The sequence below is a fragment of the Cavia porcellus genome, unplaced genomic scaffold, assembly GCF_034190915.1.
Source record: "Cavia porcellus strain 051 isolate PalLab524CR breed Dunkin Hartley unplaced genomic scaffold, mCavPor4.1 scaffold_5, whole genome shotgun sequence".
Lineage (NCBI taxonomy): Eukaryota > Metazoa > Chordata > Mammalia > Rodentia > Caviidae > Cavia > Cavia porcellus.
In genome coordinates this window covers 43,781,042-43,807,222 of record NW_026947488.1, presented here as the reverse complement: position 1 = coordinate 43,807,222, position 26,181 = coordinate 43,781,042, and the positions used below count along the sequence as shown (strand labels likewise).

The following is a 26,181-nucleotide window of genomic DNA, read 5'->3' as shown; positions in this document are numbered from 1 at the left end:
GAAAAGTGTTTGAATTGGTAAAAACTTTCCAATAATTTTGAAAAAGATAATTTTACCATTTGGTCACTTGCAAGGATGTTTTATATGTCAAAAGAAACAGCTAAATAAATGGTTGATTAAGTAGTGTGCCCATGGGTGATAGGGTCAGAATTACCAATGGCTACATTTATGGGCAGCTTCGAGGACCGAAGGGCAGTGCCCTAGAATAACCAACTCACGCATCTCTGACCACTGAAGCTGCCTGTCAGTCAGGCTCCCGACTGTCAGAAGCACTGCTCTACAGCACTTCACTTCCTGTGTATCCATCCTCTAATCTCAGTGTGCAGGCCTTGCCTTGACACTTCCCATATCACATCTGACTTGCTTCTGGGCATCAAGGGCCAACTCCAGCAAGAAGAAAAAAGCTGGAAGCAAGGACAAAAGGATGACGAGTGTGCTCATTGAGGCTGTCCCTCCAAGGGATGAAATCAACCAAGATGTCCATCAATGGATCTCATGTCTTACATCTAGATGTCCTTGCAAAGCCTCATGTGAGATTTTATGAGGTCACTGGGTCATGAGAGCAGGACACTCATGAGCTGATTTGTCCCCTGATCAGCTGTTCATAGCTAATTGTGATTTGGGAGGTGAAGCCTGGTCAGAGGAGCTGGTCAGTAAGGGCATGGCCTGAAAGGGTCTATCTTCCTCCTTCCTCCCTTGATCTCTCTCTGCTTCATGATTTCTCTCCATGGCATGAGTTCTTTCTCTTCTGCCATGGCCTCCCACCATGCAGCCCTCCTTTGGAACCAGCTGACTATGGATTAAACGTCTATAAACTGTGAGCCAAAATAAAATGTCCTCCTTAGACTTGTGGGTATTGCATTTCAGTGATGAGAAAGTAACTAAGACAATGGGAAAACAGAGAGATGAAATGTGGTGCACATAAAAGTGCATTGTTCTTTCATAAACAGGTTGAAATCCTGCGAGTTACAGCAATGCAGATGAAATTGGAGGCTATTATGTTAAGTGAAGTAAACCGGGCACAAAAAGACAAGAAATGTATGGCCACATTCATCTGTGGAAGCTGAAAAATTCAATCTCATTCATAGAAGAAAAGAATTAAGTGAAAGATTGGGAAACGGGAGGTTAGAGGGGGAAGGGAGAGGTGGAAAAGAAGTAATAACTTGCAGTTAGGCAGGAGGAAGCACTGACTTACACCTAGACAGGACGTAGTCATTTTGTTATTCTACAGTAGAAGGGGGAAATATAGCATATAACAATTTATGATATTCTTCAAAATAACTAGAAAAGGTGAATTTTTAGCTTTCCTACATAAAGGAATGATAAAATGCTTGGAGATATGGAAATGCTTATTAGCTTCCTTTGGTCATTAAACATGGCATACAACTCTAAAATTACCACATTGTACTCCAAATATGAACAAATATTATGTACTCATTAAAATAAGAAATTAATACAACAAAAACTTAAAGAATTTTCCTGAAGCCTATTCAGCAACTTCATATTGCAATGCTTAGCCAGAAGAGAAGTAGGAAATTGGGTATTTGGGCTTTCACAGGAAAGAGGAACATGGAAGAACGGAGCTGTCCCCTCTACAGAGGGTCTTCCATGCTGGGACATATGAAGCTCTCCACACTGTAGATTATTTATCTGTTTTCTGTCACACACACACACAGATGCACATACAGAGATACACACACACTCAGACACAGACACAGACACACACACACTTGTGCACACACAGACACACACAAACAGATGCACATGCAGTACAGAGATACACATACACTCAGACACAGACACATACATAGACACATACACACACAGAACACACACTGTGTTAATTCAAATTACAATCTGATTTCAACTTGTGATTTCTTTCCTTGGTCCATTTGGGCACCTCCCATCCTACTGATGCTCAACTTGTTTTTTAAGTAAAAGTATTTTAAAAGCACAAAACACACAGATATAAAATATCAGCGAACAGTGTCATCCATTTTAGTAAATCCAACACACTCATGTAAAAGAAACATCAGGTCACCAAAACAATCGAAGCACGTAACTGTTATGTACTCATTAAAAACAAGAAATTAACAAAAAACTTTTATTTAAATGCACTTCAATGTATTCCCATGTAATTGATATGTGAGTTTTGTAACCTCCTTTATGGAATGAGTGACCTAACATCATAACATCTGGTATAGAATATGTTTCAGCATTGTTTAATCTTATATAATCCATGAGACCACCCATGTGAAAAGTATCACAAAAGTATCTTTTAGAATTCTGTCACAGTGTTAGTAAGGTAGTTAACAGCAGGTCCTAGTGAATCCAGATGGATTTAAACTAAACTTTTACTGAGGATTATAAACAATTTTAAATAGGCTAACATGGGTGAGGTAGTGGATGCCTGTAGTCCCAGCACTTGGGAGGTTGAGGCAGGAAGATTATTGTGAGTTCAAGGCCAGCCTGAATTACATAGTGAGACCCAATCCCAAAAAAACCACCACCACCACAACAACAACAAAAAGCAAAAAAAAAAAAAAAATGCTAACAGGTGCTTGCGTAGGGTATATTTAAGCATTTCAGAATCTCTATCACGCAGCTGCTGAAGACAGTATAAAATTATTCCATGTTAAAATTACAGTTAAGTCAAAAGGAAGGAGCCTGGGTGATGGGTTAACTTCACAAACAATAACTTAACTAAAACACAGTGAATTCACAAGCACTTTCACTATTAGTATGTAGTGAAACCTCGTGTAGAAGGAAAAACGAGGCATAGAGAGATAAATCACCTGCCAGGATTCATAAAGGTCATTATCTAGCCCTGTCTCCCTCAGTTCCTCAAATTCTCCTTCTCCGCTCTTCTTCAGTCCCATGTCGGGTCCTGCTGTCATCAGAAGCTTCTGGCTGGACTCCAGCTCTGAAACTAAGGATGGGCCGTGCCCTCAGCCTGCAGTGCAAGGCCTGAGATGTCCACAAGGTTTTTTTCTCTTGTTTCCTTCACTCTCTTTTCTCTACTTCTGTTCCAGCATAGCTTCCATCTTTCCTAATCATTCCTCAAGTTTCTTCTTTTTAAAATTTCTGAGAGTATGAGAGTCCCCTGGGTCAATTCCATAAATTCTCTAGGCCTCATACTTTTCATCTATAAAAAAAGTAAAACTAATACACAATGAAGTTACAAAAAGAGTTTGTGCTTCTATGTTTGTGTGCATATGCACTTCCAGTAAGTGCTTGTGAATGTTTGACAACTGATTTCTCAAACAGAGACAACGTCTGATAATGCCAGATGCAGATCGGAGCACAAATTAGCAAGTAACATACTATTATACAGCATTTCCTCACAGAGATATAATAGGTGTAAATAACTGCAGATCATAGATAATAATAAAATGAAAAATATTGAGTGAACTGTGAGTTTTAAGTGCTTATTTCTTTTCTTTTAATAAAACTTATTTAGCTGTTACATAACTTCATTTTAATAATAGCTAAAAGTTAGGCAAGGGTGTGTATTCATGCATGTGCATTGTGCATTCAAATTCTACTACATAAATCAAAATCAGTGCTATTAACAGGAAAGAAGAGCCAGAAAATTGGCTTTATTTTCTCTAAACTTCTAGAAACTAAAGGAATTGCTGACATTTTTGAATGTGTTTTTTCAACCAAAAATGGTGGATCACAGGTTTAATTGTAGAACCATAGCAACAAGTTCCATCCTAAACACAGAAAATCTAAGACATGTTAAAATAAGAATTACAAGAGAGTCTTAAGCAAGGAATCACAGAAATGTGTCTCCCATAATGAATCTAGGACTGATCAGTGCTGAGTGCTTAGTCTCAATAGATACCCAGTCTCTTTTCTGATACCTCATCCTGACAGATTTCCAAAAAGCATGTCACAGCATGTCCTCAAGCCATTACAGAACTAGACAAGCTTTCAATTGAGGTCAGGGTGACCTCTTTCGACATCACCACTTGAATCCTAAAACTGTTGGCCCTCTTTAGCTGTATTAAAATCCCAGAGGGGGAAACCTGATCAAAAAAGAAGAGAGACACACGACAGTTTTGGTTTAAGTGCCAAAACTAGAAGATAAAGTTTCCTCTATAAAGGAATTGTTTTGTGGGTGGAGAGCAAAGATAAAACTAGTTATCACCTTGCAAAAAAACAAAGGCATCATGTGAAGTGTCTTGTCTTTTCCTATTTTCTATTCACACCCAAGCCTCTATCCTTCCTCTGCTGGAAAGCCTCAGGAGCTGAGTGGTGTCAGCAGCCGCCAGTGTGCCACTCAGGCTGAAAGAATCAATTATTTGCAGAAGTCTATACCTGCTTCCATGCAGTCTGGCCTTTGGCAACCCAAGTACATTTGAGAGTTTCTGTAAGATCTCTACTTGGTGTGCTGTCTCTCGTTCTTTATGGAACACTCTATGTGACAAGTTAGGTCTAATTCATAGCTCTTAGCCTGAGTGGGTGTCACTTTTGCCTCATCTTTCTGCCAAAGCAGCACTTCCTGTGGACAGATGACAATCAAATTGCTCTTCCTCTCAAAAATGTACACCAGATGCCCTTGCAATTCAAAGTGAAATTCTAGGCTCTTAAATGTGATAGTGTTTTTACTTTACATTTATAACTTAAACCTTCAACTTTTTTGATGAAAAAATTTCCATAAAGGCACTGTTTGTTATTTTTCCTGAATGTGTTACATAGTTTTACTGTTTCCTTCATTAGTTGTCACTATTAAGTGTGAGTTCACAAAAGCTTCAAGATGGACCTTCCATAGACCAAAGATCATTTGCATTTTGTGAATGTTACAGTGCCGCACCTAGAAATCCTTTCATGGTCCTGTACATGGCAACCTGGGGAAAATGGAAAGACCAGGGATTCTTGGGAAAGGCAAACTGTCTTCCAAATCTTTCCTGATACTCAAAGGGAGGATGGCACAATGAATACTCTCTCCATAACCTCCAAACATTGGTGTGAGGTCACTTTTGAGCACGATAAGGACAGACATAACTGAAAAACTACCCTAGGGAAGCAAGCAGCTCGCCTCCCTGGTAAGTGGCTGCAGTGTGGCAGACTGTGGCCCTTCCAGGGAGAGATCCACCAGTGTCTCCTGAGATCTGCGTCATGTTGGAACTTAGGACCCTGGGAAACCAAGCAAGCAGCTCCCCTCCCTGGTAAGTGGCTGTGGTGTGGCAGACTGTAGCCCTTCCAGAGGAAGAACCACCAGTGTCTCCTGAGATCCACACCATGTTGGAACTTAGAACCCTCGGAAACCAAGCAAGCAGCTCGCCTCCCTGGTAAGTGGCTGCAGTGTGGCAGACTATGGCCACTCCAAGGGAAGAAGCAGAAGTTCTTCTGAGATCCACACCATGCTGGAACTTAGGACGCTGGGAAACCAAGCAACCAGCCTGCCTCCCTGCTAAGCAATAGTGAACCTACTGGTATACGGCCTAGAGTCAAACATCCCACTTCCCCTACTCCTCTCTACCTGTCCCCCTGTTAGCAAATGGGAACCAGAAATCTGAGCATCTCTTGGGAGGTTGACCATAGCAAATAAGGGGGATTTCCTTCTACCATCTCTTTGAAGGCAAATATTTTTATTAGTGTTTTGCTTTATTCTGATTAATGGTATTGCTCTAGTCAATCTTCTGTTTTGATAAGTTCTATAATGTTCTGTATTTCATTTTATTTTGATACACATGATTGAAAGAACAACTATTATAAAGATAACAAAATATACTGTGATACCTAATACTGTTATTCTGGTAATCACCTGTGAAGTTCTGTACCAATTTCACTATACGGTCTCAGTTGGCTTTATTCTGTCTTGTTCTGATGTATTATACTACTTTCAAAATAAATTTTTAAAAAATGTCCTAGGAAGAATATTAACAAGACTAAATGACTCACTTCCCCATAATCCCAACCATATATGTTTGCAAAAAAAAAAAAAAAAAAAAGGTACAAATGAGAAAAGAAGGGACCTTTCCATATCAAAGATGAAAGCAAATAAGCATTAGCTTGACAAGTTGAGGGGGAGCTGGCAAGGAGTTCAGCTTTAGGAACTCATTCTCCAGTGACTTTCTACCTCAGCTCCTAAACGGTTTTCTCATGACAGCACTTGTTTTATGCTGAGGTGAAGCAAACTGTATCCCAAAAACTTCTTCCAATGACTACCATGTTTAAAGTTCCTTGTAACTGAATGCTTTAGTGCAAGGCTCTGAGAACTGAGCTTATAATTCAAACCTTAACTGGACAGAATCTATATTGACACTGTTAAGCTGTAGCATCTTACGTAAACTAATTAACTAAATTCATTCTTCTTTCAGAGAGCAAAGGGTACAAGAAATATGCCAAAAAAAATAAGCTTTTATTTTGAGAAGATGTGACAAGTAGGTAGGGGGAGGAGGGAGAGAAGAGAGACAGAGAAAAAGAGAGAAAGAGAGAGGCCTGTCTCAGGGCACATGATGACAGGATACAGGGAAGCCTTACATATGGGAGCATAGTCTCTAAAATAAGGCACCCTATGAAGGGTTCCATTATTTTATAGACTGATCTTGGATCTAACATGAGGAAAAGCAACACAACACTTCTGAAAACAAACCTTCAGTGAAGACCTCTCATTCTGTGCCATTCATTCTCACTTTCCTTTGATATTCTCTCATCATGAAGTGATGAGATTCTTAATTCCTTAAGAGCAGTGAGATCCAATACTGCTCTTCCTAGACTCTCTGCAACCTTGGGAATGAGCAGGTTTCACACAAAGCCACTCAATTTTCCTGTTTCTGCTTTTACCTTACAGAGATCCATCCTTGTTTCATTTACATCATTATGGAATCCAAAGCTCAGTCAACATTACTCCGGCTTTCCATTCTCATTCTACGTTGTGTTCATTCACTGCCTTTATCTGTAACTCAGTTGCAGATGACTTAAAAATCTTAATTTCTATTCTATACATCACCTTTAAGCTGTAGCCTTGGACACAGACTCTAAATTCTCTACTTCCTGGACAGATCTGCCAGGGTCCCTTACCAACCACATTTCTGCCTGCAACTATTCTTCATTTGTCCTCACAAAGTTCTCTATGTTCACCTCTAGCAGTAACTGATGAAAGGCCCATCATCTGCCAAATCACCTAGACAGAACTGTGTTGGATACACGTCACTAAAGTAGGTGTCTTAGCTACTTCCTTACCACTGGGACACAATGCCTGACACCCAGAGCTTAAAAGATTTATTCTGGCTCTGTTTCAGCGCATGGTTGGTGGGCTCCAAGGCAGAAACAGGATGGCAGAGGGACAAAGGGAAGGAAAAGGTGCTCAGCCCATATCAGCCAGGAAGCAGAAAGAGAAGATAACTGCAAATAAGAATATACCTTTCCATGTCACACATTTCCACCCAGGACCCACTCATGAGTAGAGAGATCCTTGTGATCCAGTCCTTCCTCACACGTAAAGACTTTGGGAAACATTTTAGATCATAATCCTAAGAGTAAGTAATATTTCCAAACACTTTCCACACATGAAACTTTCAACTTCTAGAACCTACATGTCCCTGAGAACTTTTTATAATCACTAAGTCATTTTCCCCTCTGTATAGCGGGTTGGTTTGGGGCCTGACTCTCACCAAAAGCAGCAAAGCATTGAGACACCAATGACTCATCAATCATTTTTTAAAAAGTACAGCTTCAAATGAGGGACACTGGTGTCTAAATCCATCTATTACAATCACTTTGAATAAATCTGCTATATATCAAGGGCCAAGGGATTGGTGATAAGATGAAGAAAGAACCCTGGACATCATCAAGGCTATGGTCTGAGTGAACTCTTCCTATGAGCAGACTGTACCTTGCAGGCTTCTTTCAAGCTACAGTTTCCTCTTCATGTCTTTGGAAGGCTCTATCTTTCAGGATCTGATCCATGTGAAACCTAATTCACAAAATTTCTGCCTGTATTCATTTTGGAGTTAGAAAAACTTCAGAGCTAGAATAGATTTCCCTCTCCTGATCTTTATATCTCTGAATCACTATCATATCACTGTTTTTATTTATTTACCTTCCTTCACCTCCAGATCACAAGCAACGTGAGGTACAAGGTTGGGCTTGGTGACAATTTGGGATCTCCACTGCATATGTGTGGGTCACAATTATTATACAGATAAGTTAATACATGAATGATCATCTCAAAAAATTATTTCTGATACTTTGACTTTAAAGAGAAAAAAATGAAGATATGTTGATATTTAAAGGCTCAATTCAAAGAAACAATTTTTCATTACAGAAAAATAAAAGCACAAAGTTATGGCTTCAAAAAGACCATATTTCAGTTGGGTAAGATTGGGGAGGAAGAGCTTGGTAATTGTGTTGAAAAGAACTCCAGATCCTGTTTTCAATTGAAGACAAATTTTGTATCAAGAGTCACGAAGTTCTACAACAGAGCTATGACTCAAACACTTTTCAGAAGTGCTGTTTGTAGAAATTATACTCCCCAGACTATGAAAACATAAGAACTTGTTTTTACACGAGAATAATATAACTGAGAATTTCCGGGAATCTGCTAGGTGTGGTGGCAACTTATGCCAGACACATCTTTGAACACATCTCCAGTTTAATTTTCAAGATCCGTAAGTGAAGGCAATCCTTTCGAGATTACCTAATAAGAGACATCAAAGAAATGAGCTTGAAGAAAAATATTTGAATAGAAGGCTACAGAATATATTACCATTTCAGAGATGATTGACATTCCATTTATATTTAACTACATGCTATAGTAGTAATCCCCAGCAATGGAAAGCATTACTATGTGGGAAACTCAGAGGTTACAGGAAATATAATTAACCTTAGATCAAGTTGAAGCTGGCATCTGAAAGCCTTCTAGGAATCAAGCAGGGTATGACTCAATCAAGCTGCTGGCAGATAGATAACAGCCAGGCAATTTAGAAGATGCTTACAGAAAAAAGACTAAGGCAAGCTTGCTCTACTGCATCAGTAGAGTGCTCTGAAAAATTAAGAGTACAAGGGCTTGAATATAGGTGGTGATGCCCACAGGGTCATATGTTAAAAGCTTGGTCCATAAAGTCTATGGACCTTTAAGGAGATGTGGCCTAGTGGGAAGTCCTTAGATCACTGCGGGGGCGAGGGGGTGTGCTTGAAGAGGATTAGGGGACCCTGGTCTTTGCTCGCTGTCTGTTTCTGGCTTGTGTTGGGTACTTTCCTCACTAGAGGAAAGTAGTTGCTTAATCTTGGATTTCCAGAACCATGAACTACAATACATTTCTTTACTTATGTTTTTGGTAGTACTGAGGATCCAACCCAGGGTGTTTTGCATACTACAGAAGCACTGTATCACTGAGCTTTGCCTCCAATCTCTTAAGTAGCTTGCATTAGATATTTCAGTACAGCGAAGAAAAATTGATCAATTTGGGGAGGAGGGAGCTGTTTCAGTAATCGTGCTCTGTACTGCAGGCATCCCTCTCAGTCCTACTACAGTGTGTATCTCCTGTTTTGTCTACTACAGGTACACACATCTCTAGCCTCTTGGCAGCAGGCATATACATACCCTGTTCTCTTTACTGCACTAGACACAATCTGTGTTTTTTTGTTGTTGTTGTTGAAGGTGTACACATTCCTTGTTCTTCCTACTGAAAGCTTACACATCCCCCTCCATCTCTACTAGAGGCATACAAAACCCCTGTTCATTCTTCTGTGTCAGCATGTCCTCAATTTCTCAGCACAATAACAATGTCATTTCACCTCATGTAGGCAGGACTTTTGGGAATTACATCAGAACAGTGGTCAGACCCTCTACCCTTAGTGCTTCCATTAGAACTAATGTTATTTGTTTACTCAACAATTCTTCAAATATTATCTCTCCTGAAGACACACACTAACTTCTTGAGGATATGCAATATGCTCTGTGCCTGGTCAATCTCATTGTTTGGTAACTGAAGTGTGACTCAAACTGGTAAACACATAAATGTTTTTAAAACATAAAACTTTGCCAAGAACATCAGCCTGTATTTTTACAAAATAACAAAATAACAAAATAACAGAGCAGGCAATCTACACCATATGTTACCCATAGGTGAGTCAGTCAAGGTGGCAAGAGAACAGATTCAGAGCATACTAAAATTGTGAGACAATTTTCAGAGAAAGAGGAAAACACAAGCTGATGGAGGTTGCAAAGAAGTAGATGTAAATTATTGAATCTTTTAGCATTAGTAATGGAGATGAATAGGGCTAAAGAAGAGGGAGAAAATGTGGATTCATAGACTGATGGTCTTGTCAAAAGAAAAATGTTGCTCACAGAAGAAAACAAGTAGGGAAATTAGGACAGAATGCGCAGAGCATAGGACACAGATGACTGTTATGTTGCATGTGGTGATATTTCTAGTCACAACTAGATCTAAGGTAGACACACTTAGAAGACTGTGGCTAAAGTTGAGTGCATAAAATGGAAATGAAAATATCAAGGAAAGAAGAAAACATGGAGGAATGAAAGACAGGACATAGGCACATGGTGCTTCAGTGTTTTGGGAAAGTTGTTCATAAAGGCATTTGCAGAAAGCCAGCATTTAATCTTTCTTTAAGACAATACTCCCCACATCTTATACTTGTCTTTCTCTGTTCCTCTATGCATCACCTTTCAGTAAGGGAATCAGGACAACAGCTATGAGATTCCCTGAGTGGCATTTCCTCTCACTCCCATTCTCTTTCCTATTTCACATTTTAATCTTTTTATTTCCCATGACACTCACATTCTGGAACCTCCAACTCATTTCCTACTTAACACAATCTGCTTACAACTCAGCCTCCACCGCCCAGAGAGCTTTGCTCTTCTGGATCCAATATGTGGCTTTTGTAAATACTGTCAGGTGTGTGTTACAAATATTAAGAATCCAAAGCTCCCCTGGGTACTCATTTTCCAAAGTGAACATGTCAGTGGACCATGTTAAAGAAATCAAACTCTAGGAGAAGGAAAGCAAGATTGTCATGTTTCCTGCTGGGAACACTTTCATATTTATAAATTTTCTAAGTTGTTAAGTACTACACATAACTATGTCCACATCAAAGATATTTAGGCCATTAATGATTTTCTCCTTAAACTGAAACATATTCATCTGCCCAGGTAAATTGTTCTTAAATGATTAGGCTTTTTTCCACACCAGGACTTAAATGCTTTTAAAACCAACTTGAATAATTTTAAACTTAATCATATTTATCACTGAAAATTTGAAAATTTGAAGTTGCAATGAAATCTAATGGTAAGCTCACCACTGCCAGAGATAAACTCTCATAACATTATTTTTTAGTTACCCTATGTGGAAGAGAAAACTGGCTCTCACTATTATGCTAAGACTTTAGCAGTATATGGTACATAGTAGATTATAAATGAAATTTGAAGAATGAATGAAAATAGTATACATATTATTTTGCATTCTACTTTACAATGTCCTTATCTTTTAAATTAGAGAATAACAAAAGGAAAATATACAAAGTGTAAATATATAAAAGTGCAATAATTTTGAAAAGAATCAGATAAAGGAAGTTTTTCTCATTTGGTATTGCCATTCTCTGGAAGCAATGTTAGTAAAATGTCCAGAAACTCAGCAAAATGGGGGGCAGATGTAATATGGGACGCAGCTGAGAATTAGTGGTATTATTCTATGTGTTGTTTAGAAATTTGCTTTTTCCAATTAACATTTATTAAGTATCATTCCACTGTTGCATGTATAAATTAATTTCTTTCTTTATAAAGGTCCTGTATATATTGTCTTATAATTTAATTGTTAAATTGATAGACCTTTATATCATATCCAGATTTTATGCTGTGCAAAGCAATCCTCTAATAAATATTACTCCATCTCCTAACTTACTGATCATCTGTATACTATGCAGTGAGCCGGACTCTCAGGATTTAACCATTAACAAAACAGATGAAGCCTCTAACTTACGGAGATGGAGACATTAACAAGCCATCTAAAATAACCTCAGAGGATTCGTGAACTACTAGATTTACTAGAGGAGTCTGATAACTAAGAAAACAAAAATTAGTACATCATCTCAAATTTAAATTTCTACTAAGAAACAAGAAAGGGGAACACAGGGGAAAGTGACCAACATTGGATGGGCAGGTATGTGTCTCTCAAAATGTAACTAGTAGGTTGAGCTAAAGTACAAAATTAAGTAGGAGCTAAAGCACGGAAAGGAACCAGGTTCCAAAGGCACTGGAGAAATTGATGTGAAGAGAACAGTAAATTTAGTGTCCTCACAGGAGATCTTGTTTCCAGGAAACTGAAGGACAAGTGGGGCTGCGATATGAGGGTACAGTTCAAGGTTAGATTGGAGAGGTAGAAGAGAGATGTTACAGGGTACTCATGGGAAAATGGCACTTTTATTCCAAATATGTTGCAAAACTATAAAAGAGAGATAAGTATGTAGTGGTGTGATCAGAAGTTCATTTTTAAAAGATCCTTCTCACTACTGTCGTGGAATCCAATCAGGGTGAGGCCAACAAGTAACCTTGTTCTGGGTTTTTATGGCTATGTGGCGCTTGGTCTGGAGAAAGGAAGTGGAAATGGAAAGAAATAAAAAATGCAAATTTCAGCCAAAATGTGGTGATGGATATAGATGTAAATCGTCAAAGGACTTCTGGACTGTGGACAGTGAGGTGATAACTTTTTGAGATGGGAGTAAGTAGGAGAGTCATGAGTTAGAGGAAATTTAGAATTATACCTTTAGTATGCCAATTTTGAGTTTGCCTCTTAGACACCCAAGGGAAGATGCCAAGTAAGCAACTGTGTAAGTGAACTTCAATATGAAGTGTTGTGTTAAATGTAAAGTAAAGAATAAAGATTCATCAGCCTTTGAATGATTGAATATTATCCAAAGAGAGGTTAATAAAACTGCATAGAGAAAGTAGATTAGCAGAAGCACCCCATCCTGTATAGATCTTTCAGAGAAGGTTGTCTTAGCTAAAAAAAAAGAAGGTTGTGAGTTGATACTTTAGTCAAATGTTACACAGAGGAATACTAAAATCTGTTAAACTCAAAAATTTGCAAGCCACAGGAAAAAATAGCCCAGATTGGAATGAGCTAAGCAGTTATTGGCAAGAAGTATGTGAAGGCAATTCTTAGAAAAATATAGTCTTCTGAAATATTACACCTGGAGAGACAAAACCAATTTTTAGCCATTGCTTAAAACACTAATAGCTTTAAAATAGGAAATTGTAGGGCACATTTGTGCATTAATGCAAATAATCCAATGTGTGGTTGAACTACTGAATCCAGAGGTTAGAGAATATAAGACTCAGAGTACAGGGATGGTCTTTGACTTTCTCCAGGGAAGAGGAAACAAAAAAAGAGAAAACAAGACTGAGCTGCCAGCTGGATTATGGATTGATGCTAACATTTCAGCAATCTTCCCTTTGATGGTTTCCATTTTTCAGGAAAGTACAAAACAAGTCATGCTTCAATAGTGCAGACAGTCATGCACATGAGGTAAGTTTGAAGGGGCATAGCAGGATGCAAAAGATTCAGCTGGCAATGGAAAAGAATGCTTGCTAAAACTTCCAAGCTGTCTTTTACTTCCATTAAAAGTTGGGTCTCAAACACCTGTAATGATATGACTCTGCACGTGGTAACTTTCATGGGTACCTCTTATACACAGCTGTGTTCATCCAAGGAAGTGGTTATCAAAGCTTGTTCTCTCAGTCAGTACCACATCTAGTAATTTATTAGAAATATGAATTCTTGTGTATCACTCCAGATCTAATTATATCATAAAGTTTGAGAGTAAGGTCTATTACAATCTGACTTAACATGCTTTCCACCTGGTTCAAATACACTTGAAAGTTTGAGAATCATGAGTTTAAGGAGAAATGTTTCTTTAGCATGTAAGTGCAAATGAAGGAAAGAAACACGATAGTATATTTGCAAGAATATGATTACGTAGGGAAGTGAAGGGAAAAAGAATGAAGATACATTATATACATGTAACAACTGCTCATGAATACTACAAATATGTACCAGTGAAAAAACAAAAGTTTTAAAAACAAGAATATGGGTATGAAGATCCTTGGAATCAAAACTAGATAAGCAGAAGAGACATCATCCTCTATAGATAACATGACTCTTGTAAGAAAAAATTCATGTTTAAAAGTAACATTGAGTAAACATACACAAATGTTAAATTGTGACACATTGAGAATGACTTTCTGGGATAACTTTATATTGCTGTCTATAACACACATGTGCACGCACACACACACACACACACACACACACACACACAAACACACATTCTACTACCTAAACTGTGTATTCGACCAATTATTTTTTCTTTGTTGTCTATTTGATAAGTGAAAGTGATATCTTTTGGTTGTTGCTTTTAGTTATTTGTATTCTTAAATTATTTATCTTACTAGTACATATTTGCAGAACGTTTACATTCCTTGTGTGAAGTTTGTACACATACACAACACTTCTTAACTTCTGTTCTCATCTCCGCCTTTCTATCTGATCCCTTTCTGTTTAAGAAATATCTATCTCCCTATGTCCTATTATCTTTTATTTTGATCTTTATGTATAATTTGGGCTTCTCATATAACAGAAATCATGTGACATTTTAGCTCATTTGTCTAATTTACTTTAGTTAATATCATGATCTCAAGGTTCATCAATTTCCCTACAAATGACTAAGCTTATTTTCCTTATGGTACAGTTGTACTTCATCATGTGTAAATATCACATTTCCTTTATCCATTCATCTGTTGATGGGCATATAGGCTGCTTCCAACATTTTACTACTTTCAGGAAGAAAACTACAAGGGGAATATGGGGGTAAAATGGAATTTCTAGTTTTTGTTTCGTGAGAAATCTCAACGATCATTTCCTCAGTGTTTGTACTAGTTTACCTTTCTACCAACAATATATAAAGGTTCCTTCATCTCCACAGCATTGCACTTATCACTGTACAATAAAATGTGCAGAAGATGCGGATACTTCAAATAACATATGAGAAAAGAACCAGAAGAATTTTAAATGAAACATAGTATGATGATAGCTCAATTAATAACAGTGTGTGTCCCATTTAATGTCTGTGAGTCCCATTCAAGTCAGTCTGGGGAAGGTTCCTGTGGGTTTTCTATTTAGTTCTAAACATCATACCCTCACACACACAGGAAGAGAGAAAGAAAGAGAGAATTATAATATGAGATTGCTCCACAGTGATAAAGTGCCATTCTGAGGTCGGTGAATATCAGTGAATAAATGTTTAGGTAATACTTGACTTAATAGGGACTTCCATGGAAGGAAGAAAATAAAACGAGAGACTTTGCATGGTACTCATAAAGAAATAGATAGTTAACAAATGAAAGACAGCGTAGAGTTTATGATCACAAATTCTTCATAAAAATTCAAGGGTAGAATTTATGAGATTATTCTTATCATAATTTGTAAGACTACCTTACCATTAAATGGAACTGTTTTCCCCAGTCCTCTTAGGCTTCCTGGCTCAGGTTGGATAACACCAGCTCAGAGCCAGCACCATAATCTGCACCATCTCTGTGACAGCCACAGTGATCAGAGGGTTCTAAGCTCCATTTTCGTACGTAACTCACTTTATCTGTTTCTTTTATTTACATTTCTAACATAGTCCATCTTCCCAACCAAATGATTTGGGTTTCGCTCTAGGCTTAAAGGTCACTTTCATTTTTACACTTTCGGTTGATTATCCAAAACTTATATTAACATTCATGACTATTTACTGTGATGCTTAACGTTTTTTTGAACTTTATAACTGCAGAATGGCAAAAAGAATGCACTCAGAGACCTTTCACTGTAGTAGAGCCAGCTTTGAAGAATGACAAATATACCTAGCCAGCAATGACTGCGTGACAGCAGATCTAATGTTTGAATTTATAATAACCCAGTTCATTGTAGTTCTTTCAGTAGGTTTACTCCCAACTTACTCATGGCTGACAAAATGACTGATTGTGTCTATCAACCTTTGAATGTTCTACAATCCACTTTCCAAGAAGTAAATCTTAAAGGTTTTCCTGGTAGACTGCTCTTCTCTGGAAGAGACTGAACCAACACCACAATGTGACTAACTGGGGTGTCTTGACAATAACCCCCTTTCCACCTAGAAGTCAGAGGCTCTCTGTCATGTTCCTGGCTCCAGATGTACAGTGGTATAGTTTAGATCTACAGTGTCTTCCCAAAATGTCATTTAGTTGAAAGGTGATGAAATCATGGAGTACCATGCTCATCAGCAGATTCATCCATTGACGAGGTCAGTAACTGAATATATTGTTAGGAGGTAGCATGTGGTTGGAGATCACTGGGTTTAATTCTTTTCCCAAGATCCTCCTTTCTCTCTCAGCTTTTCACCCTCCTATCTCTCTCTGTGAAGGGATGAGTAGCTGTTCTCTGCTAGGTCCTTCTACCATGCTGCTTTTGCCTTGGAACAAATTAGCTATGGACTGGACCCACTGGGAACCCTGAGCCAAATGAGCATGATTAAGATTATAGGAGAGGGCTGGATAAGTATTCTCATTATAGTTCACATAGGTAAAGGGGTATCTATGTATCTAGATCACTCTTAGTAACTTTTACTTTTACAGTAAAATATGGAATCAGTAGGGAAGAAAAAACATGAACCAAAGTTGCCTATTTTAATATTACCATGTTCCTTGTGGGGAAACAAATCATGAAAACCCTCTGTAGAATCTCTATCAGGAAAGTTTACTAATGGGTCATTGAAACTGAGAAGAAAAGGGACACTAAATAGAAATGTTAACCTGTCATGGGAGAAAGTAATAAGCACACTACACACAGCTAATCTTCCAAAGTGTGCATTTGTATATAAAGATATATAAATGTATTTACATAAGCATCTATATTTATATGAACAGATATATATTCATATTGTACAGCTATTTCATATTTTTATCAAGCAAATAAGAAGCTCCCTAAGAAGTCTGTTGTCCAAAAATTTCTTTTGCCTAAATATCTTATGGAACTATAAAATTTAAATACAGTAGTACCTGAGTTCATGAACTTAATTTGTTTTACTATTTTGGAAAAGAAGGCCACATTTGTGTTTATGTGGGAAAGACAGTCATGGTTGTGTTTGTCACCAGATGCAGTCTGAAAAATAAAGTCAAAATTTTGTCTCTGTTTGTGAACCAAATTGTTTGCAAACAAAAACATTTATGAACTCAGATACCACAGTAGATATCATTATAATTGATATTAATATGTACTTAAAACAACATTTTAGTTTACTGATTTAATTCTTTATATTCCTCCCAACATTTGTATTAAATATATTACAACATAAACATGTACTTCAACATTCTACTGTTATAGAGCTGTCTAATAAACTTTATATTTATAGAACATGTAATATGACGAGGCAAACTATTTCTACTAGTTAGAAAAATTAAAATTTCTCTTCCTCTTTCTATCCCCATCATGATTTCATATTCATTTTAATTAACTGTGGTACCAATAACATTTGTAATTCAGAATTTGAGTATAATAAAACCTTATTAATTCACACTAGTACAGAAGGCCAGTATGAATTAAAGTATCTCTATTCTGAATAGCTGAGATAAATTAAAATTAATTCCACATATGAAAGCACCTCGAGCCAAAGACCACCAAAACACCCTGAAGTAGAGCTGAGGGTTTGTGTCTGCTGCCTGAGGAGGGAACATGAGCTCAGAGAGCAGGACCAAGGCACAGAGAAAGGCAGAGTCTCCATATGAAAAAGCTTTATGTGGAGCTGGGGATTTAGCTCAGTGGCATAAGCTTCTGCCTGGCAAGTGTGAGGTCATGAGTTTGATCCCTGCTGACCCCCGCCAAAAGTGAACTCAATGAAAAGGCTTTATATTGCTGCCTACCACTAAGAGGGACTAGCTGTATCTATGGAACCATCTTTTGAGAAGCCAACACAATTTCTTAAGACAGTCAGTTGAGGAGTAAAAGGAACAAGTAGGTTTTGGAGTTTGCTTCTGATTGGTCAAAGATCTGCCTTATGGGACATGAGTTTCCCATGCTTCTAAGTAGTGCCTTTCAGTGCGGTAAGTAGGTTCTCATCATGGAGTCTCTTTCTTTCAGAACAGGGGCAACTTAGGGGAGAAGAAGTGAGACAGTGGGCTTGGGTGCAAGGTGAGGCGCAGTTAGGTTGGACCTGACAGAGGATGTCTGGAGGCTTCGCAATTAGTTGTGTCCCCTTTGATAATGGGACAGGGCAAGTGAGGGCAAGAGGATCCAAAGGGCATATGCGTAGTGCTCCATGCAGACACCACTACGAATATGGGTATGGTGGCCCGCAATCATGCAACTGCTTTTCTATGCACTGAAAGTGTCTACAATTTATTCCAGAAGTAATTAACATCAGTTACCCACCGGAAAGAGTAATTTCATAAAAGACTGGGGGAAGGATACCTATACTTCATATTTTGATTATTTTGAATGACTATTTCCTCTTCAAATAACTAAACAATTTTAAAAATTAATACTATTAAAAGAAAAAAATTTAAACACATATTTAGATCATAAGGAGAAAAAAAAAGACTTGGTAAGTAAGAGTTGGACAAGAGTGTGAAAATTTATGTAACTGCTCTAACTTCCCTCACTGTTTTCAGAGTAGGAATTGAAGAGATTCTGTGTCCATCAAGAAAGAGAGATGTCAAAATATTGTTTAAGGCTACCAACAGAAAGAATAGAATTGGAAAGGGGAAGCATCTCTTAAGTACTGTTTGATATTTTAAACATGTGATTGCATTATTCATATTAAAAACACTGTTTAGCAAAAAGTGGAACAATAGAAGTACCAAGCCATGCTTAAAATGGAGGTAAATACAGAGCCGCAAAGATACTGTAACTAAAAGATTTCAATCTAAAAGAAAAATCACCATAAGATTTAAGAGACTATTATCTGAAGGTTACTCAAAGCTTCATGAAACAGTTAATAGCAATTAAGGACCAAGACAAACAATTGAAAATATCAAGTGGTTGTACCACACAACTTTGCCAGTATTTTAAAAGCAAACACTGCATGAGGTCAGGTCAGTTTTGAAACGTAGGTTTACTAGAATTGACATCTACAATTAACAGCTGCAGTTGCCTGAACTGCAAAACCTTTTCAACAGAAAATCAATGACCACTTACTATACCCCAACCCAGATAATATCACACGAAGTCATATGCAAGGGCGCATCTGAGTATGCATCTGAGGACTGTCAAGTGCAATCCTCTACCAGCGCTCTTGAGAAACAGCGGCTTTCCTGAGAGAAGATAGCAACAATTAAGGGCTCCTCATGTGAAAAGTGAGCTAGTCCACATCCAGATGATTAGAATGCCTTCCTAAGAGCACACAGGGAAAAAAAAATAAAGAGGAAGGTTCTAAGGAAAAATCCATCAACATCTTAAATAGACCACCTCTGAAATAAAGGCACACCAGATGGATATTGGAAAAGCTGATGTAATCTAGCACTTATGATATATCTAAACCAATTTCTAGTCAAATGTGATGCAATTAGATACCTGCATTAAAGTATCAATTGTAAGAGAAAAATTACCTGCCAATAGACATCGTCTGGGAAAAAGTAGAATTCAAATCAAATGCGAAATAGTTCAGAAACCAATAAATCCTTTCTTCAGCTGAGCGTGTCTTTTTTTTTTTTTGTAGGCCTAGAAATGAAATTCAGAAGCCTTTTAAAAAAACCATCCCCCCAAGTCTGAAACACATCAGCTGCAGGAGCTCAATATCTTGGCAGCATATAAGTTTAAAAAAAAAGGCAAATGTTAATGAAAATGATCTATTGATCAAATCCTAAATATAACCCCTGATGGCTGCCTACAAGGAATTGGGGTCCTGACTCTTGGGGGCAGGGAGACTCTTCTAGTACTGGCCATTCACAGGTTATCTGTGGACCACAGCATCATCATCTCCTAGGTTAGACATGCAGAAATTCAGCCACCAATGTAGAGTTGCTGCATCAGAATATGCATTTCCTCAAGACCTCCAGTGAGTCCACTGGTTAATGAAGTTTGAAAAGTACTGTGAGTTTCCTTATCTTGGCTCCAGAGTCACTTGGTAGTGCTTATATAAAGTATAAATTTTCAAGAGCTTTTTTAGATTTACTGAATCTCCAGGGATCAGATGTTATATGTTAAACAATATTTTGTCATAATCTTTCAAACCAAGTCCAAACGACACACACACACACACACACACACACACACACACACACACACACACACACACACACATACATACACACACACTCAATTGAATAGAAATGAGAGTTCATTTAAAAAAAACAAACATCTATGGTTAATTGGCCTTTTTAAAAAGTGTCAGGACAATCCAATTTCCAATCAAAGGTGGAGGGACAGCTACATACCCACATACCTAAAAGAGTCAGTTTGGCCACCATCACCTCATGTTACACATATAACATTTAACTGAAAATAGATTAAAGTCTAAATATAAGAACTAAATCTATAAAACAGAAGAAAACACAGAGGTAAATCTGAATGACTTCAGATCTGTCAATAGTTTCATAGAGAAGTCATGTAAAACTCAAGCACCCACATTAAAAAGAGATAAATTTTATTTTGTCAAAATTAAAAACTTTATGCAAGGTCATGACCCAGGAAGTGAGGAAAGCCCATGAGATGAGTGAAAACATTGCATATCATCTATCTGATAATGGTATAGTATCAGAATCTAAAAGGAACTTTTACAACTCAATGAGACTGAGGCTGAAGTGATATACTTTAAGTGTAGCCAACAAGACTAGTCCTTAAGTTAGCCTCCCATTTCACAGAAGGCTGAAGTCCTAATTCTACCTAATTTCTACCTAATTCTACCTAATTTCTTGCAAAAGTAAGGGTATGCACAGTAAATACACATATCAGTCTTTTGAGAATATCGGTAGGGTTAAGAAACTGCTGAATTCAGGTTATTAATACCAACAGTTACGAGCTGTAGTACTGTGGGCAGGGCATTTACTTTCACCTGGCCATATTTTCTTCCATTTGTTTTCTAGAACCAAATCCTACCCCACAAAGCTACAATAAAGTGTGAGTGAATTCAACTTATAAGCAGAAAAGAGCTATGAGACATTTAGATATCATTACTTATGTTATCAGAGAATAATGTGGTCAACTTAATTTCTTTCATCTCACTTTTGCTCAGGTTCCTGTATCTCTCTTTTTCCCCTTCAAAACACAAGGCAGAGCATCTTGTATGTTTCAAAGTCTAAGACAAAAGGCACCTTTTGTCCAGTCCGGGACAGAGGGCATAGTCCCAACTCGCATGCCCATGTTGATCGTAGTTCACATTTCTGCTGCTTGCTGAGTCACAGAGTTCACTCACTGGGTGAGATTTCCACACACTGTGTTTCTTTCTCAAAGCTACTTCCTCTTTTCATTATGTCCACCTCACTCTCAGTCAGCATCCTGAAATTTAAGGACGCAGGATGTCAACGAAATAAACTAATCTTATACATGCAGCAGAGAAGAGCACCTAGAACATGTAAATACTTGATACATGTTATCTAGTATCATGTTATATTAATTTGCTACTGCTGCTATAAAAATCACCTCAAATTTATTACATTAATGTTTTGGAGATGAAAAATCCAAAATGGGACTTATGGACACAAAGTAAAATGTTAGCAGAACTGGGTATCATGGCACACACCTGCAATCACAGAATTTTGGAGCCTGAGGCAGGAGGATCATGATTTCAGAAAGTCTAGGATACATAGAGAGACTGTCTTCATACACATACACACACGCACATACACATGATGGTGGCAGAGCTAGTTCTTTCTAAAGCCTCAAGAGCAGTCCATTTCTGTGACTTCTCCAGATTTCAAAGGACACCTACATCCCTTGCCCGGTGAGTGCTGACTCTGGCTTCAAAGCGCTTCACTCAGACCTCTGCTTCCATTGTCATATCTCTTCTTTGATTTGACGTTCTTGTCTCTTTTTTACAAGATTCTTGTGATTATACTTAATGCACTAGGATAATACATGAAAATCTCCCACTTCCAGATCCTGAACTTAATTGTCCCTGCAAAGTCCTCTGAGCCACATAAAGCAACACGGTTTGTAGTTCTGGGGATCTAGATGGAAACATGTTTGGAGGGCCGTCATTCTGTCTACCACACATGTTATTTGATATTTTTACTCTCTTGTATTTATCCATCTCAAACGCATACTATTTATCATCTTCCAAGAATTAGTGCCCCTGGTTTAACACAGTGTGGCTACTACTTAGCATTAGTAGGAATGTGGAACACCCACTCTGCTTGCTGGGTGGGAGATGAGTTAGCACATTATCTTACATGATGTAACAGGCACACAGCCTTTGATCAAATGCCATTCAAAAAGATAAACGAATGGCATTTAGAGAAACTGAGGCCCACATAAACAAGAACACAGGTTTGAGAATGTGCAAAGGGGCTTTATTTTAAGTTACAAAAAGTTGGGATAAATGTAAAAGTAAACAGGGCAGACACTGGCTTGGTAATAGCAACTGTCTACTCTTTTTTCTGCATACAGAGTAAGACTAAGTTCTCTTTGTAGTTAGTTTGGTCAGGATGGCCAGGATTTGACAAGCTCAAAGTGAACAAAAAAGATGAGTTCCCTTCTGGCCATAAAAATGGCCCATGCAATACAATCTTGCTTTCTTTATTATATTAGCTGGGTGATTCAACAGAGAACTCAAGAAGAGCTAAAAAATGGCAGTGATAGAAAGTGGAAAAGGCTGAGATCTTAAATTAGTACACAGAGGATAGTTCTCTAGGAGAGCTGTTTAACCACATGCACCAACCTTGAAATTTACATGAGCAAGAATAAAATGACAATTTGTAGTGGGAAATGAGGACTAGTATTAACAGCAGATGGTATATTTAGTGTGGCTAAAAATTAGACAAGTGTATAACAGACACAAAATAGTCAAGGTGAAGTGTGTATTCATGTAACCCAGCAACATATCAGCAGAGCAAATAATGAGTTAGTACTGTATTTGCCCGCCTCCACACAGGTGAATCTTACAGACACACTGATGATAAAAATAAGTTACAGGATGTTCACAGTGTAGAATGAAATCCTCTATATTAAATTTAAAGCCATGCACAGCATTTCTACGTATTGTTTAGAAATACCAGCAAAGAGAACTTCAAAGACATGTATGAAAATGATAACATCAAGGGAGAAGCAGCTTTGGAAAAAAAGTTTGGCAGTTCCTCAGAGTTCAAGTATAGAGCTAACACATGACCCAGCAGTTCCACTTCTGGATATACAGTCAGGAGAGCTGAAAACTTAGGTTCACATAAAAATTTGTACATGAATATTTGTAGAAGTATCCACAGAAGCAGCACTACTTAGAACAGTCACAAAATAGAACCAATCAAAATGTCCATAAATTGGTGAACGAATAAATGAAACATGGTATATCCATGCAAGAGAAAGACAATTTGACCATAAAAGAGAGTGAAATACTGACACATATATAAGTGATATATAAATGGGTGAACCTTGAAAATGGATGCTAAATGAAAGAAGCCAGTCACAAAAGACCGCGGACTGAAAACATGATGTACAGTACAGCTACCTAGATTATGAACACGGATAGGAGCAGGGTGTAGACTGGTGGCTGTCCAGGACTGGGACTTGGGTGGGCTGGGAAGAAATAGGGAGTGACTGCTAATGGTTAAAAGTTTCTTTCAGAGTTCATTAGGATGTCCTAACATTGACAGTGGTGAAGGTTGTACAACTCCACAAATATTCTTGATTCATATACTTCAAACGTATGGAATAGGAGTTACAGCACAGTAAAACTTTTATAGATAGAAATCAGAGCAGTGATTATCTCTGAGGGTAAATAAGGTAATGCAACAAGAAAACAAGACATTGAAGGACTGTGCTATGTAACTGAGATGCCATGTCTTACACTGGATCATGGGTATTGAGGTATTCATTTTATTATTCTTTATACCTTGTATATGATCAAATTATTTATAATGATGTTGTGTAAGCGATGCCTCCAGAAGAAACCTTATTGAGTTGGCAAGTGCAAAACAATATTATTACAATCACCATCCAATTATCAATCAACATACTAAACTTCTGGTATGCACCAGATATATTTATGATACTCACATAAAAATATAAATCTCAGAGCCTCACTCTATGTCTATGGAACCTGAGTCTCTGGAAGGTAAACTGACCATTAAAAAGAACTGGTGATTTTGCTGAACAAATACAGTTACAGAACAACTGATCCTACTTTTCTAGTGAGGCAATCCACAATTACTCACCATAATAACTCAGGTTCTAGGGTTTGGAGGTAACCTCTTATTGAAAAACAGAAAACAGGAACATAATATAGCTAAGAGACAGGATTTTTAAATGTTCCAATACAAAAATGATAAATGACTGAGATGATAGATGTGTCCTTTGCCCCAATCTGGTTATTATACATTGTATACATACACTGAAGTCACCCTGTACCCTACAAATATGTACAATTACAGTTTAATTAAAACTAATCTATAAAAAGGAACATGACACAAACCACATATACTTGGGTTTCGGGGAGATTGTCTGTTTATTTGTTTTTAGTTTTAGTGAAATTATAAGACTTTGTGATTAAGTAGAAGGGAGAGAGGAAGGCCAGGAAGGAGGAAGAGTTTAGGATGGTGGAAACACAAGATTCCAGGAGGAGGAGCAAATTGGGGGGAAGATCAGCTCATCACCTAAGTAGCATGAAAAGTGATGGAGATAGCACTCTTCCATAACTCACACAAATTTATACTACGTGTTCCAAGATTTAAATATGCTATCTAAAAAAATTCCTTTATAAGTAAGAAGCCGTGGCTTGGGCAAGTGACAGCTGCCCCAGGGGGAGAAGCACCCAGAGACTCCCCAGATTCATGCCATGTTGGAATTTAGGTCACTGTGAAACCAAGCAACCAGTCTGCCTCCTTGGTAAGCAGCCATGGCTGGGGCAAGTGGCAGCCACCAGAGAGGGAGAACCACTCAGCATCTCTCGAGATCTGCATCATTTTGAAACTTAGGGTGCTGGGAAACCAAGCAACTAGCCCGCCTCCCTGGTAAGCAACAGTGAGCCTTCTGGTCTGCAGGCTCGAATCAAACATCCTGTCTGCACCCCGGCCCACCGTTAGCAAATAGGAACCAGAGGTCTGAGTATCTTTTGGGAGGTTGACCGTATGAAACATATCAAATGGGGGAAATTTCCTTCTACCATTTATTTGAAGGCAAATATTGTCGTCAGTGTTTTGCTGATTAACTGTATTGCTCTAGTCAATATTCTGTTTTGATAAGTTCTATAATGTTCTGTATTTCATTTGATTTTGCCATACCTGATAGAAAGAACAACTATTGTGAAGATAGTGAGATATACTATGGCATCTATTACTGTTATCCCGGTAACCTGTTGTGACATTCTGTACCAATTTCACTGCACTGTCTCAGTTGGCTATGTTCTGTCTTGTTCTGTTGTATTTCACTACTTTCAAAATAATAATAATAATAAACTTCCTTTGTATTTTACTTCCAGGATTCCCTCAACAGGTCTTCAGTGTTTTATTCCCCTGGACCAAGGGTGTAAACCCCCATTTAAATTCAACATTTCATACTAAGAAAATACTATCTCTCAAAATTATACATTGCTAGAGCTGAGCATGGTAGCACATGCTTGTAATCCCAGCTTTTGGGGAGGTTGAGGCAGAAGAAAAGTTTGAGGCCAGCCTGGGCACCATAGCAAGACCCTATCTCAAAATAAAAGGGCTGGAGATACAACTCAGTGGTAGAGTGGCCCTCTGTGTAATATTTTTGAACTTTCCTAACTTGGCCAACGTTTGTTTTCCATTCCCTTGCCAAATGTCTCAGGGCTTTATCTTTTCTCGCTAACATCCGTAAGCACTCTCCATTCTTCTGCTCACAAATCAATTAATTTGGAGGGATAGACTTGTTTGTTTGCATGTATAAATTCTATAACTTTTGAAAGCTCAGTTCTATTAAAGTATCAATGCCAACAACACTATAGTCATTTTCGATGTACACTTTCAGTTTTAATACATGTATAAATGTATATAATCATCACCACAATCATGAAATTTCACATTTTACA

At 37.9% G+C, this 26,181-nt stretch overlaps 1 protein-coding gene across 5 annotated transcripts in view; it reads right to left on the bottom strand.

Moving 5' to 3' along the window:
* Pak5 (p21 (RAC1) activated kinase 5) overlaps window positions 1-26,181 on the bottom strand; it is a 320,360-nt gene that overhangs the window by 264,308 nt on the left and 29,871 nt on the right. For 2 of the 5 annotated variants that reach the window (XM_063248705.1, XM_063248706.1), the window contains exon 2: window positions 21,293-21,476. The exons of 2 other annotated variants lie outside the window; for them this stretch is intronic. The gene's annotated coding sequence lies outside the window, so the exon portion shown is untranslated. Of the gene's footprint in view, window positions 1-19,588; window positions 19,693-21,292; window positions 21,477-26,181 lie in introns of those variants that run through there. One more of the 5 variants, XM_063248707.1, reaches the window with a different exon arrangement.